The sequence below is a fragment of the Rhipicephalus sanguineus genome, chromosome 1 (assembly GCF_013339695.2).
Source record: "Rhipicephalus sanguineus isolate Rsan-2018 chromosome 1, BIME_Rsan_1.4, whole genome shotgun sequence".
NCBI lineage: Eukaryota > Metazoa > Arthropoda > Arachnida > Ixodida > Ixodidae > Rhipicephalus > Rhipicephalus sanguineus.
In genome coordinates this window covers 189,334,385-189,352,980 of record NC_051176.1, presented here as the reverse complement: position 1 = coordinate 189,352,980, position 18,596 = coordinate 189,334,385, and positions in this window count along the sequence as shown.

The window sequence follows — 18,596 nt, the reverse complement described above, 5'->3', positions numbered from 1 at the left end:
GGTTGGCGCAACTCGCTTGCATTTTATCCATGGTGGGATCAGATGCATCTGATTGTGAGTGTGTATACAATGGGCACGAGCTCAAGAAACATCACATACTCATCACATGAGGCTGAAAGAGTTTAAAAGAAATATTTCTATCGAAATATTATGAGCAAAGTCACTACCCTCAGCACTCATTCTCGAAAGTTCTTGCAAATGTGCGAAATGCCGTGAAAGCCGTCTCGAATTGAGATGGAGGGAAACGGACACCTGCCCGCATATATATATATATATATATAATATATATATATATATATATATATATATATATATATATATATATATATATTATATATATATATATATATATATTATATATATATATATATATATATTTTCCTTTGCGGTCTTTCGCTGCAGTCACTTTCACGTACACGGTAAAGGCGCCATAATCGTTCACCTATTCCACTATCGCTCGCACGTTTTCTCGAAGAATGCCAAGGGAATGGAGAGGTATATAAAAAAAAAGAAGAAAGAAAAGAAACGGTGCAGGGACATTGCAGGCCGGGGCACCTGAAGTTTCGCGAGCGATCGAGAAAACAAAAAAAGAAGTAAAACTCGAGATCGAGTAGCAACTGAGTTTTGAACGGGAAATGGATACTCGGGAGGAGAGGACATTCTGCACAGTGCGTGAATCAAATCGTTTTCGCCTCCTCGAAACAAGAGAGAGTGCGAGTGTTCTTCGAAAGGGGAACTGGGCGAGTATGCCGCTGTGGTGTAGAGCGAGAGGATCGCGCCCGATGATTAAAAAGAAATAAAGTATAAAGAAGGCGGGCCGCGCTCGACACCGACGCGAGTTCTTTGGCCCCGCGCAGCTGCTCGGATCCCGGTCATCTCTTCCTCGTGCGAAAGCGTGAACGAGGAATTTTCTCCACGGCGCGGCCTCGCTTGGCTGTTATATAGGAATGCCACGGCGACGATGACGACGACAGCATCATAGACGCGACTCTTGAGTGACCGTCACGATCCACTGCGAGGAGATCGATAGAAGTACGCGTTCGTTGGCCCGTCTACCGGCCGCTGCCTTTCGTGCACCGAGGAAGGAGGTTGCTTTGTATGTTTCGCGCCAATTTTCTCGTGTGTCAACCGCGGGCAAGAAAACGAAACAAAACGAAGGTGCGAGGTACGAATAGAGGAGATTTTTGGAATAGCAGCCAGTCCTTTCATGGGCCACACGTCGCCGGTGTCACATAAAAAAATAATAAAAAAAAACGAAGGATGCTGCGTTTAGCGCGTCAGGTCGTGTGCTAGCGGTCATTTCAACAACTCTTGCAGCATCAAGATTTTTGCTGACGGATGTCAACAAGAAAAAGAATGAAAGAAGCGATAACTGACCATTGAGGTAAGCGCCAAATAGCGCATTCAAGAATGTCCCACTCAGGACTGTTCGACACTGCGAAAAGATGCAGTGTAGATATATATGCGTTGACTGCAACGTCAATGCATTTCGGCCACGGATTTCGAGGACTCATTTCTGGGAACTACAGCGACTGCAGTGCTAACTGCTAAGTAAAGGTTTCTGTCATATAGGTGTGACTTTATTGCTAGTATCTGGATTCAGCTTCAAACTTTCAAGGCAAACTTCCCACGTTAGAAAATCAATAAGCAGCGCGACCGTATGGCGCATGCGATTTGCTTGCTGGCTTGCGCCGCACGGGCCAAAAAACAGGCGGACACCTATTGGCTGCTTTGCTTTCACAGGGACCATGCGGCTTATACGGCAGCTGAATTAGGCTACATTTGTTTTACATTTGTCTTTACCAAATGACGCTAAAACGTGTAATACCCTTGAGAACTGTCTGAATTCTGTTCGTTGCCCATTAAACATTTTTTTTTTCTGAAATCCTACAAATTTCCATGTCGAAAACGCCGATACCTTTCAGCACGTACCCATTTTTGGAAGGTTTGTGCTTAATATAGTAGTTTTCGAAGCAGTCCTGAATTTCAGCTTGTCAAAATGCCTTTCTACATGCTTTGTATTCGGTAAATTGCGCACTGAAATCGTCTCCTTATCACTTGCAGAACCTGCGTTAGCTGCCGCTAAACGATCTTTTCATTGCGAAACTGAAGGCCATCACCGTTTTTAGAACGGCATAGTCGGAGAGACGTTCCGCGTCACGGATAGCCGAAATGCACGCTGAGGGACAAAACTGAACTGCTGCATTGCGAGTTCGCTAAGTAGTGTTGAAATGTAGTCTCGTCAAGATGGCTTTATTAGGCGCTTGCACGTGGAAGCAGGACGCCTGATATCACTAGCGGCTTGAAACGCTGCCGTAGCAGGCCCACGCATCGGCGCGTCTTTTTTCTTCTATTCCAGCCTCTGCAACATGTATTCAAATATAGCAGCACCGATCCTAGATGAGGCCACTTTTTCTGGAAAACGCAACGCTCTGTGCCCTGCGAAGCGTGCATTTAAGCTGCAATCACGAATGGAGCCCATGTCATCCTGTATAGGCTGTGCGCGATCATACAAGCAGACAACAAATTTGTACGCCGACTCGCTTACGTTTATCGCCGCGTGTTGAACGATGGCAGCGGTGTTCGACGAGCGGCGGCGGCTGTTTTTTTTTGACGCCGAAAAAAGTTCCTCGCTCGTACGAGCCGATTATTCGCTCCGCGTGTAGTACTTCAGTGAACGAAGCACCCCCGCGGACACACCTGAACTCCCTGCGGGACCCCCTGCAAGTTTGGCTCAGACCTGAGATGAGAAAACAGAATATAGGGACGATGAGTACGGACAGTTGGCGCGCATGGAACAAAGCAGCAGCGGGCGGCCACTGCTTGGATCCGCTCAACGTAGGAGTGTTTGAACTGCTCTCGTATAAGACGTTGCGAGCCAATGAAAGGTAAGGGAACGCATCCAGACATTCCAGATGAGAGCTGCGCGTTCAAACGTCCCGAGTCGCTGCAGAGTGAAAGGATGTCGAAGCGGGCCAGCACAGTGGCAGGCTCAGTGTATGGACTATACTCACGTCTGGTTTGTGAGAACGTCGAGGCCCCACAGCGTTCGCAAATGTAAACGCGGAGAGATCGATCAATTAATGAGCGCTCTCTTTCGTGAAACGAAAGCGTACACAAACAGAAGAGCGGAAACAAAGAGTGAATTCGCGTGCTCATTGAACTCGGGTGTTTCGCGCGAGCGTTGCTGACAGGCCGGGCGAGGCAACACGTGCGCTGGCGGCCGCTCTTTCCTTTCTTTCCGAATTGCAAGCGCTGCCGCATTCTTTGTTTTGCCTAACGACCGAGTAGGGGAGTCAATGCTCGGGCGCTCCTCCTCCTCCTTGCGTGAGGATGGATACGGCGAAATGGGCTGCCCGTTTTAGAGATGCGACCTCAATACGGCCACCTATAACCGAGAAAGGCTCTCTTTCCTTCTCTTCAACGGCTCTTATTGCCGGCACCGTGTCGTGGATGCTTTTTTTTTTCTTCCGCTGTGCAAGCACAAAGAACTATTTCTGCGCCTCTCGCACTCCTGTTTTCATCGTTCCCCCCTTTTATTTTAGCGATCGAGACGCGGGGGGCGGGCACCGAGGGCGGCTGTGGGGCACGCGCGCAATGACATCTCGGGGAGAAATGATAGAGACACGCATACACAGGAGCCAGACTGGATCACTCGTCTTTTGAGCCATATTTAGACTGTACATTGCACCTGGCTGATGGGAAACAATGGATCTGATTCTTTCTTAGGCGAACTCCGGGCCCAAAAATACGATCAGTGAACGCTCGCATGGATCTACCTATCTATAAGGGGGCGTCCGATTTTCCCTAATCCTTTGTTCCAAACTGGTCGCGTCCGACGATTCTATTTCATTTTCTCACAGCTACATGCTCACGCGCGTTGCGCGTGTCTTTAATCACTTGATTGTATCAGTCTCTCGTTTCAATTTATTTTACTTATCATGCTGAATGGCATTGTTTCCTTCTATAAGCATTTTGTGTCTCGGGTTTCTTCCACCTTGTCCTTAATTGCAGTATTCGACTTACTATCTTTTTCTTGCGATATTGATCGTGCCCAGAAATACCGTGAAAGTGAATCACTTCAAGGAAGCGCTCGGCATTATATATTTGCTGTGCTCTGCGGCCAAAGTGGATATTCGGAACTCTCGCGCACGCGTAACGACGTGTCTGTTTTCATGCGGCTTCGAAAGCGTGCTTTCAATGCTTCTGACTTGAAATGTGAATGGCCTACATTCGCCGACCTTTTTATTCGTAAGATCTGTTCGCCATTGGCAGGGTACCTTCGTTAACAATATGCCCATCGTCACAATTTGGTAGAATCTGTTATTAAAGATGGTTCTAAAAGCTTCTGGCTTGATAACCACTTGGTGAATACGGACCCACGTGGTTAACAGCTTTAGCAGGGTGAGTCGGGTAATCTGTAACACGTTTCTTTGGTATGGGCTTCAGTCGAAGGCGGACAACTGATTGATTTCCCGCTTTTAACGTTTACGCAGCCACGTTCTTAATTCGAAGGGGCACCCGCTGTGCTTCACTTGCCTGCGCCGATCGCACAGGCCAAACGGACCCCGCTCGACTTTATGCCTTGCGAAGGACGTTCTTGAAATGACTTGCTCGTGCTGTGGTTGGGCTGATGGTCCATGTTTGCTGTTATCAGGGATGTAATCCACAATATTCTTTTTACCTCTTATTTCTCTTTGCCCCTTTCGAAAACTTGGATTGCTTTCTCCCATGCATGACATTTTATGCGCTTGGCCTCTCTTCCGTGAGCATGAGTGCTGTGAGAGTGTTCGTCAATCTCGTGCAGGTTCTCCTTACGTCTAGTGTGTCTGAACTTATACTCTTCATATTGCTTCTGGAGCATAGTTAACTGTGTTGGTGAAGAATGGTTGCTTGCTGGGCTGGTTGGTTGATTGCAACATATGTAACAGCGCGCAAAACTGGAAAGGACGACGACAGCGCTCTTTACACTCTCTCTCTGTCGTCGTCCTTTTCACTTTTGTGCCCTGTTATATATATATATGTGTTGGTGAGTTGCTCTCGCTAGAAAGTTGGTTGATTTGATTGATTTAATGACTAATTGCCTTTATAATGTAGCATGTACGCTCTGCAGCCAACAACGTTTTATTGCATCTGTAGCTAATGAGATAGAGAAACCGCAGTTTCCTTGACACATCGCCGTGAGAGAAACTTGAGAGGAACCACGTGCGGCAGTCACTGCAGACGTTTAATCTAAATGGTAACTCAATGTCGCGGGACCTGCAAACATATATGCGCACTCGATATAGTGTTTCCACGCAGGAAGAGTGTATCGGGTCTGACAAAAATCGCACCCCTGACTGAGCTTCATTCTTAAAGGCACAAAAGTAATATCTAGTCGCGTCCTACAAATCATTTTCGCGCAGTCTATTTCCAGCGGCCAAATCCCGTCTGAGTGGAAGGTTAGCAGAGTTGTACCCGTTTTCAAGGCAGGAAGCCGCTCCGATACATCTAATTACCGTCCTATCTCGCTAACATATATTGCATGCAAACTTATTGAACGTATAATTTACTCCCACCTGGCAAAACACCTGGACAATAATTCCTTTTTCTTCCCGAACCAACACGGATTGCGGTCCGGCTTTTCGTGTGAATCTCAACTTGTTGAATTCTCGACTGACTTGCACTTAAACCTAGACTCATCCTTTGCAACCGATGTCATTTACCTCGATTTTTCTAAGGCTTTTAACCGCGTTCCTCACCAGCGTCTCATGGCTAAACTATCTTGCCTTTCAATCGATCCGCTGATATTGTCATGGATTCACTGCTTTTTATCTGATCGCTCCCAGTGCACCGTCATCGAAGGCCATCCATCTGCCGCTACTAACGTTATCTCTGGAGTCCCACAGGGCTCTGTTCTTGGCCCGCTTCTCTTGCTAATCTTCATCAATGACCTTCCTGCTCAAATTTCATCAACCATTCGTTTGTTCGCGGATGATTGCGTTCTCTACCGACGTATCTCTACTACTAACGATCAGGCATTGCTGCAGGATGATTTAACCTTAATCCAAAACTGGTGCTCGACCTGGCTCATGCAGTTAAACGTATCAAAATGTAAGTTTATGCACGTGTCCCGTAAGAAATCTCATCTAAATTTCCCATACACGATGAACAATACCGCGCTACAACAGGTGGAATCTTATAGGTATCTCGGCGTAGAAATAACAGATAATCTAAATTGGTCTAAGCACATCACGTCACTTTCTGCAAGCGTTTCTCGATTACTAGGTTTCCTCAGACGATCACTCACATTTGCTTCGCCCACAGTTAAACTAATGGCATACGAAACTTTCATACGCACCAAACTTGAATACGCATCCCCTGTCTGGAACCCCCATCAAGAGTACCTAATCGAGGCGTTGGAGGCAATACAAAATCGAGCTGTTTGTTTTATAACTTCCAAATATGATTCTAGATTGAGCGTCACTAACATCGAAAGTTCGATTGGTCTAACCCCTTTGGCATACCGTCGCATACCGTCGCAAAGCGTGTGCCTTTTCCATAAGCTGTATTATAACTTTCCTCATTTACGCGAGGGCCTAATCCTGCCGCCCATAAGATCATCACGACGTCTGTTTGCATTCATGGTTCAACTAACGCCTTCAACAAATCATTTCTACCGACTGCCATATCGGATTGGAATGTACTTCCTGACGGTATTGTTAGTGAGGTAAACTGTGTGAAATTTAAAGATTTATTCTTACAGCACCACTGTCAGGAGGCCGAGTAGTAGGCCTGTTCTTTGCGCGTTTATACCTGCCTTCTCATTTCCATGTTTTGTTTTCTTGTTTTTCTAGTCTTTTTCTTCTTTTTACTCTTCTATGTTTTTTCTTGTTTTTCCAACAGTATTTATGTGATGTAACCTTGTGACCCGTGGTTACCTATTGTTACCCCCACCTTATGTAATGCTACCCCCACCTTAAGGTTAAATAAATAATGATGATGATGATGATGAAGTATCGTACAGCGCAAATATCACTACAGGCAAAAACGAAGTGGCAGGACTAAACAACAACAACAACAAAAAAAAAACCTATCATTTAAGCGTTTTGGGGTGCATCTTGTCCCCAAAATATATTTGTGATTTGTCCTGCTTGCGTTTCCTTTATTGAAAATCCTAAGCTCGCTATCTTGCGGTTAAGAATTAAATGCCACGTTGATAACGTTCTTACGGTTCTTGACCTAGAAGTTAACCGGGCGCGAAGCTTCTAAGGAAAGAAGGCAACTGTTTAGGGACAAGATACATGACCGAAATGCTGCATCCCCACCAGTGATCTGGCAGTCGGGCGAAGAGGACTGCGGGAGAACGTTACTTGACTTTAATTGCAGATATGTTCTCTGATGCCGCGCTTCACAATATTTTCTCCTACACTATTTCTCCTACAATAATGCACTGAAAGCATCTGTTGCGCTGAAACTACCGAAATGCTCCCTGTCGGCGCTCGTTAGTGTCACGATGCAGTACTCCACCTCTTCCAGCTAATATAGTTGGACAATTGGTAGTTTTTCCCGGTTCGTGCCAAACCTTGCGGCGCATTACAAGATGAAAACCTCTCCCAGACCGCGACACCGCCCCAGCCAACCATGCGAGAGGGAGTAGGTGTGAGAGATATAAGGCGCGTTTGTAAAGCCTCGTGCATGTGCGGCGGTAGCGCAGTGGGTAGAGCACTCAGTACCTATCGTCGCGGACCGAGAGGTCCTGGGCTCGACTTTCAGGTCATCCTAACAACGAAAGTTTTTCTTTCTCATCTGTTCGCGTGCATTTTACCGATGTCAGTTCCGTGACGGAAATGAAGTAAATGAATTTTTCGTGGATTCCGGCAAAAAACACTTTCATGCTAAAAAAAAAAAAAAAAGAGACACGGACAACAGAGAAGAAAACGCGCTCAGCGTAATGGGATGCATTGCCGACATCCAGCGAAGTGGTCCAAGGGAGCGACCAATTAGCGAGCTCCGCTTTTTTTCGCCGTCATCATAGCTCCAGTTCGTGCATGCCTGAAGGCATACACGGCTTCAGTGCACTTTACCAACGTAGTGAGGAAGCACGAACTTTATTGAATGACTGGGCTTTTGTCTTAGCCCTAGAAGGATGGTTCTTCTCAGTCCATTAATCCATGGTCCCCCGCTGGTTCTCTTGCCGTGTTAAGAGGTGAAAAAAAGCACATAAAGAAGTACGAAGACAAGAAAAATCAAAGAAGGAGCGCTCACTCACAACTGTAGTTGCGAATGAGCGTAGACTGTCGTCTTCCACGTCTCGATTTCTCAAGAGATGCGCTAAAGTAACTTAGACCAGTTCCAAAAAGGCCTCGCAAACTCAGCACGCGAACTCAGTACACTAACACGCTTCCGATGAGAACCCAGAAGCCGCGAATGGATCACGCCGGCTCAGGGCAGGCTTTTTTCTATACCAGGTATAATGTAAGGCAGACCAGCTGCCGGCGGCAGCAGCTTCTCGTCCGTACAGCGGGCTGCTTCTCAAGAAACCAGGTTTACGCGATGAGGAACTCTCGTGAGACCTAGCTCCACATCCTAACGTCTATCGGCGCGCTCAATCTCGGTCGGCCAGCGGAAGCGGCATAATAAGGCGTTCAAAAGGGAAGCACTAAGGCGAGAGGAAGGACGCGCCGGCTTGTCGCCAGATCTAGGCAAGGGGAATACAAATAATAATAATAAAAGAAGAAGGGTGGATAGCGTTCTACACCGTCCGAGATATACATATTAGTACTGCTCTTCTTCGAATAAGTTACCGTGGTTCGCAGCTAGTATTTGTTTTGTGTATAACACAGCACCAACTTTGCAGGGCGTTTGCGGCCACGACGGTGACACCATGCCCACGTCGCTTCCGTGCCTGTGGCCGAGACAGAGAAACGCAAAGCCCCGTGAAAGCGCTTGGGAAGAGGCGGGAAGAACAAAGGCGTAAAAGCCGATTTAAGAACCAAATATACCTTTTCTTTGTTTTCTTCTCTGTACTCGCCTTCCTAGGAAGTATGTTAGGAAAAGCACCGGCGTCTATCGTCGGAAAAAACATGCCGACCGTAAAGCTGTGGGAATTTTTTTGTTGTTGCTCTGCTTGCGGTGTAGTCTAACTTGTGCGAGCACAAGAATGTACGATGTATAAAAGTCGACCAACGGGGTCCTATGGTATACAACAAAGGTCACACCACCTTAATGCTCTTACGGGCTTCTCAGACGATCCTCAACGCTCGAATATTTTAAGAAGAGGGCCATCTTTGAAGTTTTGTTTAACTGCATTCCCCCGTACAAAGCAAATATCATTGCGAGCAGGTCGGAGGATGATATTTGCCTTTTTGAAATTACAGCTTTTGCTGTATTGCTGGATCAGTTTGCAATGCTTCTCCGACGTGTGCAACAAATGAAACGATGCGTAAAGTGAATCAATGATATTGGAACAGCATGGAGAACGCAGAATAGCTGCTAGCGCCGGATCGACCAATTCGAATGTCATCGTTATAGCCGTTGTTTGGCGATTCACTAGAGCCGCGGAAGCCGCTGCCTCACATTTGGACAACAGTGCGTAGCCTGCATTTACTTGTTGAACAGCATTTTCCATTCAAAGCGACGAGACATTATTATCGCAGAAGGATTTTGTGCAACGGTCAGCGGCTCGTTCAGCGTTCGTCGTTTCTTCTTTGTGCAACGGTCAGCGTTCATCGTTTCTTCTTGGCAGGATATTTGTAGATATAGAGACAACTTGGTCCACATGTGTATGTGCCCATACTTGGCAAGTCCACCAGAATGTATGCGGCCCTGTCGCATAAGGGGTCTGAAGCCTTATGTGTATTCAGATGGGCGGTATTACCTCTCTGTGCCCTGAAGTTCCATTAACATTCTTTCCTCGACTAGCCTCGGGCATTACCTTCGCCCCCGCGGCACAGACTGTTACAGGCGACGACGTTGTACTCGTCGCATCCAGTACTGCATTAGCGCACGACAGCGGACGATGCAAGGACGTTGGATCAAGAAGGGTCGTTAGTTATCTCTTAATCGTTGCGGGCGTCGGTCAATTACAGGGCCGAACGAAATATCATGTCATACGTTGTGCGATCCTGGTGAGCGCCAACGCGGATACGGTTTATATCTGTGCAACGTCCCCTGGCGCACTTAAAAAAAAAGTTGTGGTATTCACTAGCTTTGAGGTAGTCAATGCGTGTCGCAACATTCACTTCCTATGTAGTAACTGCAGGTAGTGACTGCCAAGTTAGTAATTTTGCTACCATGACATTTACTACTCACAGTCACTACCTACAGGAAAGTAACAATGCAATGTTAGTAACTAAAACCGCTGAACTAAGGTTTCTAAAACCGCTGAACTACAATCATTCAACAATAGGTTTACACCTATTTGGTTTATATGTGCCGTTGGGTTTCTGATGCTTAAAGGGCACGAAATTTTTTCGCAATAAATTACTTGCAAGTGACGTACCGTAATACACATGACTGTTTACTTCTGCGTCCGTGTGTTACGTGGTTCCTATGTTTACCAAGCTCCAGCTACCTACTTTTTTCCCCGCAGTGCCAGCGATATTGGGTTGTAGCACAGTGTTTTCATCCGGATTGAAACGACGAAATTTATCAACGCATGCTGGTGCAACTTGAAGCTATAACGCGCAACTATCAAGATAGGTTGGCCTGAGAACTCTCAAGATAGGTTGGCCACGGGACTCTCAAATGCGGCGCCTGTGCACCGGACCGGGCAGTGCCGCTCACGAGGTCCAGCCAAGTGTCGTCATTTTCGGTCGTTTGCGTCACCAGCAGTGTCCCTTTTTCTGGCGTGCAGCTACTTGGGTCCTTAATGGCGGCGACTCCTTTTGACACGCTTCGCAGATGCAAGTGGCGGGGGGTCACTGGAGCATGCGAGTCGCCTGGACACATCCTCAGTGGCATGTCCGAGTGTCGCGGGTGAAAGGGTGAGGGTGGACGACTCTTTTGGGGATCGGGGCCGCCGCTCATTGTTTTTCTTGGCTGATGAATTGTACCCATACGGGGAAGCCCTCGACAACGGCTCGACTGAATCACGGCTGTCTGGTCATACCCTCGGGCTATTTCTTCTTGTTTACCATGGATGATCGGCCGAGCGGCATCCGGTTCTGCGGCCGAGCCGGGCAGCGCGCCAACAAGAGCCGCGCGCTTGACACGCCTCAATGGCCGCGTGCGTAGGTGCCTGTTCCCAGCCTGCTCCCATTCATGCGCTCGGAGGCGCGCGCGCACACACACACACTCACAAGACGCCTGCGGCTCGCGCTACTGCGCTGCAAGGAGCTCGTCGCGCGCACTACGCGTTTTCAAAACAAAGGCATCATCTTCGGCCGCGCAATCGCGAACGGAAGAAGGTCGAGAGAATCCTCTTGACAGCACTCACTTGCATGCAGATGATGTCGTAACTGTCTGGTTCAGCGATCATGGCCACTTGGCAATGAGGCGTGAAACTGAAGAGACGAATATGACGAGTCTCCATTTACGAACATGCGCAAGTGAACTGGAGATTAAGCCTACTGAATTTGTTATGCTCATTGCATGGGCTTGGCTAAATGATGCGGCACTCTCTTTCTACCTCTTTGTCAATGATGATGTGATGTTTGTTAGCGCAGCTTATCGTTGCTGTTTTAGATTTTCCGGTTAGATTTAGGAGTTTGTGATGTAGCCAACAGCTATCATTCTCACATTGCGACAAAAGCGTTGCTGGAAACTCCAGACTGAGGTCGGTCGGCATTGTTGTTCAGAAGGAAGTTTGCATGAATCGTCAAATACTGCCAGAGGTGAGAGACTTATGCAAGCTCGCGCTACCGAATTCATGGCCTGCATATGCCCAAGTGGTCGTCGACACGGAACTAAAGTAGTACATTGTAGCTCCGGTGCCTTTGAGCCAAAGTTAACTAGTATTCGCATTATATAACAGGAGTGAGACTGCGATGGCCAGAGAAATCATGGAAGCATTTCATATCAGGAAGAAGGCGCTTGCATTAGTGATGCGTCTGTTATGTTGCGCAGCAAAGAAAAGCAGTTTTTAGAAATGTTGTAATTTGCATGCTAGCTGATATGACACCTTTGTGGCTGTGATGGGCAGTGCGCTTGCGCCTACGTGCTATGTTGTGTATATAAGTAAGGAAATCGTCAACAGTAAAGATGAGTTGCGAGTAGCGCTTGTCCCGTGTTCGGCGTTTCTTTTTCCAGTCTTGAAAGTGCGCTTCACGGTATTCCTTTATTAAGTTAAGTATATGTCGCGTGAAGAGATGACGCGAGTAAATTTTACAGGCACTAATGACGACTGCAGTACTCACGCAATGACACTTGGGCCTGTGCGCTAAATAGTTTATAGATGAATGAAATATACCTCACTTTTAGGCTCAAGGGCAGCGTACCCTCCGGTATTTCTTTGGACGTATACTTCGCGCGTTTCCATGTCTTGGCTCTTTTGCTGGATTTTTCTTCTCTCATTTCTTTTTCTTTTTGCAGAATTCCTAGAAAAGCAATGACAGTGAAGCAATGTGGAGTGGTGCGTTCGTAACTTAGGCTTCCATTCTTGTTGCCCTATTTGCCCACGCGGCGTCACTCTGTCATTAACACCAGGACAGGCCACTTTCTGCGACGGATGATTTAGGAACCGAGTAAAATTGGAGTAGTCGAACCCTTTCTAAATACAGTCCCTGTTTAAATTATATGCTTGACAAGGACCGATGCCGCGTTCACGTGTAAAATAATATCAACACGCAGCGGTTTGCGTCTCGCAGTTTCTCGGGACTTCGAACAATCCTGACATGATGAAAAAATTCATTCGTGGGCCGCATTACTTTCTAGCGTTGCCATTTCCCTTACAATTGTTTCTTTCTTATCGCGCTGGCAGTGAAACCCTTCGTGAATGACTGCCTCTCGCATAGTTAAAGCCTCGGTTAATGCGCTGCAAGAACGTTCGGCAGTGTACACCGCTTTCAGACTGATGTCACAGCCCCTACAGCTGCTGCCTGTATTTAGCGATCTTAAACGTACTGACGCGAACGGATGTCAGGAACCGGTGACGGCCCGGTGGATGGGAGATATATGAGTTAGCAACCGGACGGTGGACCCACGTGGGGCGCGGGCAGGGTGGCCCGCAGCGGCGTCGCTTTGCATTCGCGCTAGTGGCAGCAGGTGCTGGCGCGGCCTAAATGAGGAGAACAAGGTCACGCTTGTAACGCCGCCGAGGGATGCACGCGTCTCGACACACATCTCGCGTCGCGGGGGCCATTACGGGGCCCCCTTGAATGGCGGGCCACGGCTGACCTCCTGATCGCCGGACGTCCGCCGTCCCATCCTCGGGCGCCCGTCTGTACCTCGCTGCGAATGGCTTCATCTCCCAGCGTGATCCGCGCAGTGGTGGCGCCCTTGTCTGCCTACGGTCTGAGTACGCTCCCGTTGCGTATGCCACAATACGTGGTACGCTAGCCTCGAGCTTGTTTTCTTTTTCTTTCTTTTTTTAATCTTATCAGCCACATAGACTTGCCCTTAAGGCATGTAGCCCGCACAGAACATATATAGTCATATAGTTTCCGAGGCATTGTTGGCCTGTTTTTTCTACTAACCTTTCTTTCCTTTAGTCTTCTTCCTCATTTTGTACTGCAGAGTTACCTTCATTTACGAAATATACCTCAGCGTATGCCCAGATTCAGTTTGACCAGCATTTACAACGTACGTAATTTGACGTGCTCCTAAGCCTCGGCACCTCGCCACTTTTTGCCCTTTTAATTGAAACGAAGCTTTGTTAGCAGTTAGCATCACTCCGTACTTTCGTCTACGTCTATTCTAACCGCCCTCGACTGCGCAGGCGCCCTACACTGACGCCAGAACGCTGCGCGGCTGCGCTCCCAGAGCTTGCACAAATCTGACACGTGATCGTATGTGTGCGGGAGTTTGTGGAGGGGGGCAGCTGTATGTGATGTCACGCCTACTTAGCGGAAGTCCTAAGACAGACCCCTATACCTGCGTCAAAAAAACAAAAAAGAAAACAAGAAAATTAAATGAAAAAGAAGCAAAAAATGTGCCAGAAGAATATTGGTGTTCCTGTAAACTACTTAAAAAGAAAAGTTTTGCAGCTCTAAAATTTACCATCTGTCAGAGTTTCGAATGATAACTGTAAAGCTAGTGCGTAGATAGTTTAGCACATTTTGGAGACGAATACCTCGATATAAATCGCTGTCTCGGGAATAGGCACATAGGGCTTCAGTGGGACTTAGTTGCAATTCTGCAGTTTCCACAACTGTTCGCTACAGTTGAAATTCATTACTGCGTAATTTTGAGCAGGTAAATGGTCACTTCAGCTTGTGATGAAGTAATTTCCGTGTCTTCATGCAATCCACTCGAGTAGACCGAAGTTCTTGACAGGCGACTTTGAAAAAATTCGTTCAAGCTGAAAAAAGAAAAAAAGAAATAGCCAACAACAAGCGAGACACAAAGGTGCTATCGCTCGCAACGAAATTGAGGTATCTCACGATAACATACACGCACCCGAACTCGTTAAGAAACCTTGCGGTCACTGCAATATGAGATGATGACGACCGATTTTTTGTAGCGTATAGCATGAATATATACGACTGCTTCCTTGGAGCATCACACCGGCTTCGCGAACTCCATCGCGAAGACCGCGCAAATATAGGCCGGGAATATATATATAAGGGTGTTGTATTTCGCAAGATATAAGGCGCGTGTGAAGCAATCTGCAGTTTGCCAACGATAAGTCATGTTGTAGTCAATAACTCCTCAAGGCACCTATACAACACTATCCAGGAGGGCGCCCTTGCGGCTCTTTATTGAGAGCCGGCATCACTCGTACTACGGCAGCCAGACGCTTCCGATAGATGGAGATTCTGTGTGTCCCGCCGCCAATACACAGAATACCATATATCCACTGAACCATCTCGGCGGGTTAATTCCTCCCGCATTTGAATTCACATTTGAACTTTCAGTGGAAGGTAGATTGCCGTACCTTGACTTGGAAATCGAAATGGGGGATCAACGTGCTTGTTGGTCGTACAAAGTGCGGAGTGAAAAAGTGCTTCTTCCTTTCGATTCGGGGCATTAAAAAATAATTAAAAGAGGAATCACAACCACGTGCCTGAAACAAGCCCTTGTGAAATCGTGCTACCATAGGGTAGAAGAAAGCATGGCAGCCCAGACTAAGCGACTTCAGAGCAATGGCTATCCTAAAGGAATGGTTACACAAATTTGTGAAAAGCAGACCTTAGCAAGGATAAAATACCTATAGATAAAAGCAAGAGGCCTGTTGTTTTGCCATACGTACACAATCTTTCGCACAGGATGAGGAAAATCGCTGCGCGACACGATATTAAGGTTATCTTTTCAGCCCCGCAAAAGCTGAAAGGCTTGTGCAAAAAAGTCAGTGCAGGTTATATGACCCAAAAGCCAATTTGCGATGTTAACCACAGAGACAGGTACGTCGAGTGCACGAAAGGGATGGTTTATAAGATTCCATTATCGTGTACTAGGTCCTATACGTCGGACAGACGGGACGATGCCTTAACCTAAGGATAAGAGAGCATCGGTAGGCCTGCAAGCAGCTTGCAGCCGCTAGTAACTTAGCGGCGAATTGCAGGAAATGTTCCTGTAATGCCTTTTCCGAAAGAACAGCTGTATATGTTAGCCCGCCCCGAGGAAAAAGCGGTTCGAGAAATTTTAGACGCATTGAACATTATGGAAGAAGGCGAGGATGCTTGTTTTAGTGCTCCTTTTAATTCTATCGTCCTAAAGGCGGCTGAGGTAGATTTTGCAAAAAATTACAAGCTAATTTTGGCTCGATCTTGCTTCTGCGAATCACGGCCTCTCTTTACCTTTTTGTCACCTTTTTCCTTTCTTTCTCACTCCCCCTCTGTGTTTTCTCGCCCTGCCCCGTCAGCTGTTTTTATGAGCATCTGCGCATGCTCATTTGACACAACCCTTTCTCGGGACCACGTTTTTTTTTTTTTTTCACAAACAACCAATTGGTAGTTTGCGCTCGTTGCCTTATGTCCTGTATTTTTTTACAGCGAAAGCTGTTATGAGATCATTTCACCGGCCGTTTTTGGCGCCGTAGTTGTCCGCCGCCGCCGCCGCCGCCGCCGCCGCCGGTGTCCGTAACCAGTATCGCTCGAAATAAGAAAAAAAAAACGAAATAAGAAAAAAATTCCAGGATGGAACGAGGTTCGAACCTGGGCCCTCTGCGTGGGAGCCCAGTATTCAACCTTTGAGCCATGCAGGTGCTTGAATCTGCTTTGCAAAAAGGTCCTATACAGGCTTCATGTCGGGAAGGAACCACTAGCATATGCAATATAGCGTGGTAGAAGAGTAAAATAAGCACCAAGCGTCGCACAACGTGAATTCTGTAACCAGGCGTCACACAACGCGAATTGCGCAACGAGTAGGTTGTTGAATGCTTCCAACCCATTACAAAGGACTCTGCCATAATTCTTCATCGTCATGAGGCACAGCATCAACAAAGTGCGCATAATGCCTTACATGCGTATAGCAGGTACCAACGCTCTTCGTAGAATGACGAAAAATGGCACAGTGCATGCTGCCCTACTTCTCAAAAATTACAATGATTTATAGCGTAATCGGTTCCTCGCAAGTGCACTTGTATTGGTTGCCAAGGAAGCCCATAAGCGCATGATCCACCTCCTCGGGGTCTCAGTAAAATTACACTGATTTATAGCGTAGTGGGTTCCTCGCAAGTGCACCTGTATTGGTTGCCAAGGAAGCCCATAAGGGCATGATCCATTTCCTCGGGGTCTCAGTAAAGTTCTTCCCCCCCCCCCCCCCCCCCCCGTCTCTCTCCCACGTCAACGTATGTTATACAGCATGACGGGATAGGGAAATAGCGACCGGGCCTCACCCAATGCAAATTACATAACTGGTGGCCCGTTTAAAGATTCCAACCCATTACAAAGGGCTGAGCCATAATTCTTCATCGTCATCAGTCGTCGCGTCAACAAAGTGCACATAATGCCTTACAGACGTGTAGCTGGTGCCTCGCTTCTCCGCAGAATGACGAATAATGGCTTAGTAGGTGCTTCCAAACTTCACAAAAATTATGATTTATGGCGTAGTGGGTACCTTTCGAGTGTACTTGTATGGTAGCCCCAAGAGAGCTTAACGGGCTCTAGAAATATAATAATAATAATATCTGGGGTTTTACGTCCCAAAACCAAGATATGATTATGAGAGACGCCGTAGTGGAGAGCTCCGGAAATTTCGACCATCTGGTGTTCTTTAACGTGCACCTAAATCTAAGTACACGGTACTCTACCATTTCGCCTCCATCGAAATGCGACCGCCGCGGCCGGGATCGAACCCGCGACCTTCGGGTCAGCAGCCGAGCACCGTAACCGCTATACCACCGCGGCGGACGGGCTCTAGAAACGCCGCTCTTCCAGCTTTCGCTGTGACTGTGCTGCGGTTTCAGCGCAGGCCTGGCGTTTTTTTTCGTCTTGTGTCTGTGTTAACAAAACGCGCTTTTTAAGATGGAACAACACCGCCTAGCCCACTTTATAGCTCGCCTCATCGGCGGGTTTATTCGAGCAAATACGCATTAGCACGTTGATGTCCCGAGAAGAGCTCTTGCATGCACCCAATGCGTCGAATTGTTATAACTCTGAACGTATATAAGTGAAAAGAGATAAAAAAAATATATAGAGTGACGTTACATAAAGATTATACGAATCTGTGGCAGGGTTCTGTGACAAGGTTGCTCAGAGGCAACTCTATTAGCTCAAAGCCTCACGTGCTGCTGCAAACAACAGTTTTTTTAAAAAAAAAGGGGGGGGGGGGTCAATGCATATACGACGACGCAAGTACTTTAGGGAAAACAATTTGCGATTGTTTGTGTCCGTTAACAGTCAATCGAAAAGTGATGAAGGTGCGAGAAATGCGATATAGAAGATGAGAAAATAGAGCTTCAGCGAATCTCGGCCGAAATAGCGACAGTCTTGGTCTCCAACTTCTCACTTATTTACGGGTAGTGCAGAAGTAAGAGGGGTTGGGGGGGGTGGGGGGGAAGGAAGACAGAAATATATACGGGAAAAGGAATGGCGCTTAGAACTGCCCATGATGTGGGAAGTGCGCGCTGCAGGCAGCACGGTCGAAACGGAGGCGAAAGAAGAGGAAAAGTATAGCGAGCCTTTTCCGTCCGGAAGTGAAACGGGCGGAATACAAAGCAGATATCGGATGCCGTAGATATCGACATCGCACGTGCCGCTATTTCGGCCGCCGCCCGACGCTGGTCTCAATACGGACTTCAACAGACCCGCCAACACGATCGCTGCGACAACGGGCGCCGTTTGGCATGCGCTGGTAAAACGATCCGTATAAGCCACGTATTAGCTCGCGGAACCCAGCTGCAGATAACGCAGCTGGGTTCCGTGAAGTAGCGATAAGCTTCTCTCCACTTTGGTAGCACGCAGTTTCGAAGCGGCGACTATATTTTAGCGATCTCCTGACACTTTCTTCCTTTCCTCGTCGTGAGTGTTCCGGAAGTGAAGACAGGAAAAAATTTCGTAATAATTCCAAACCAC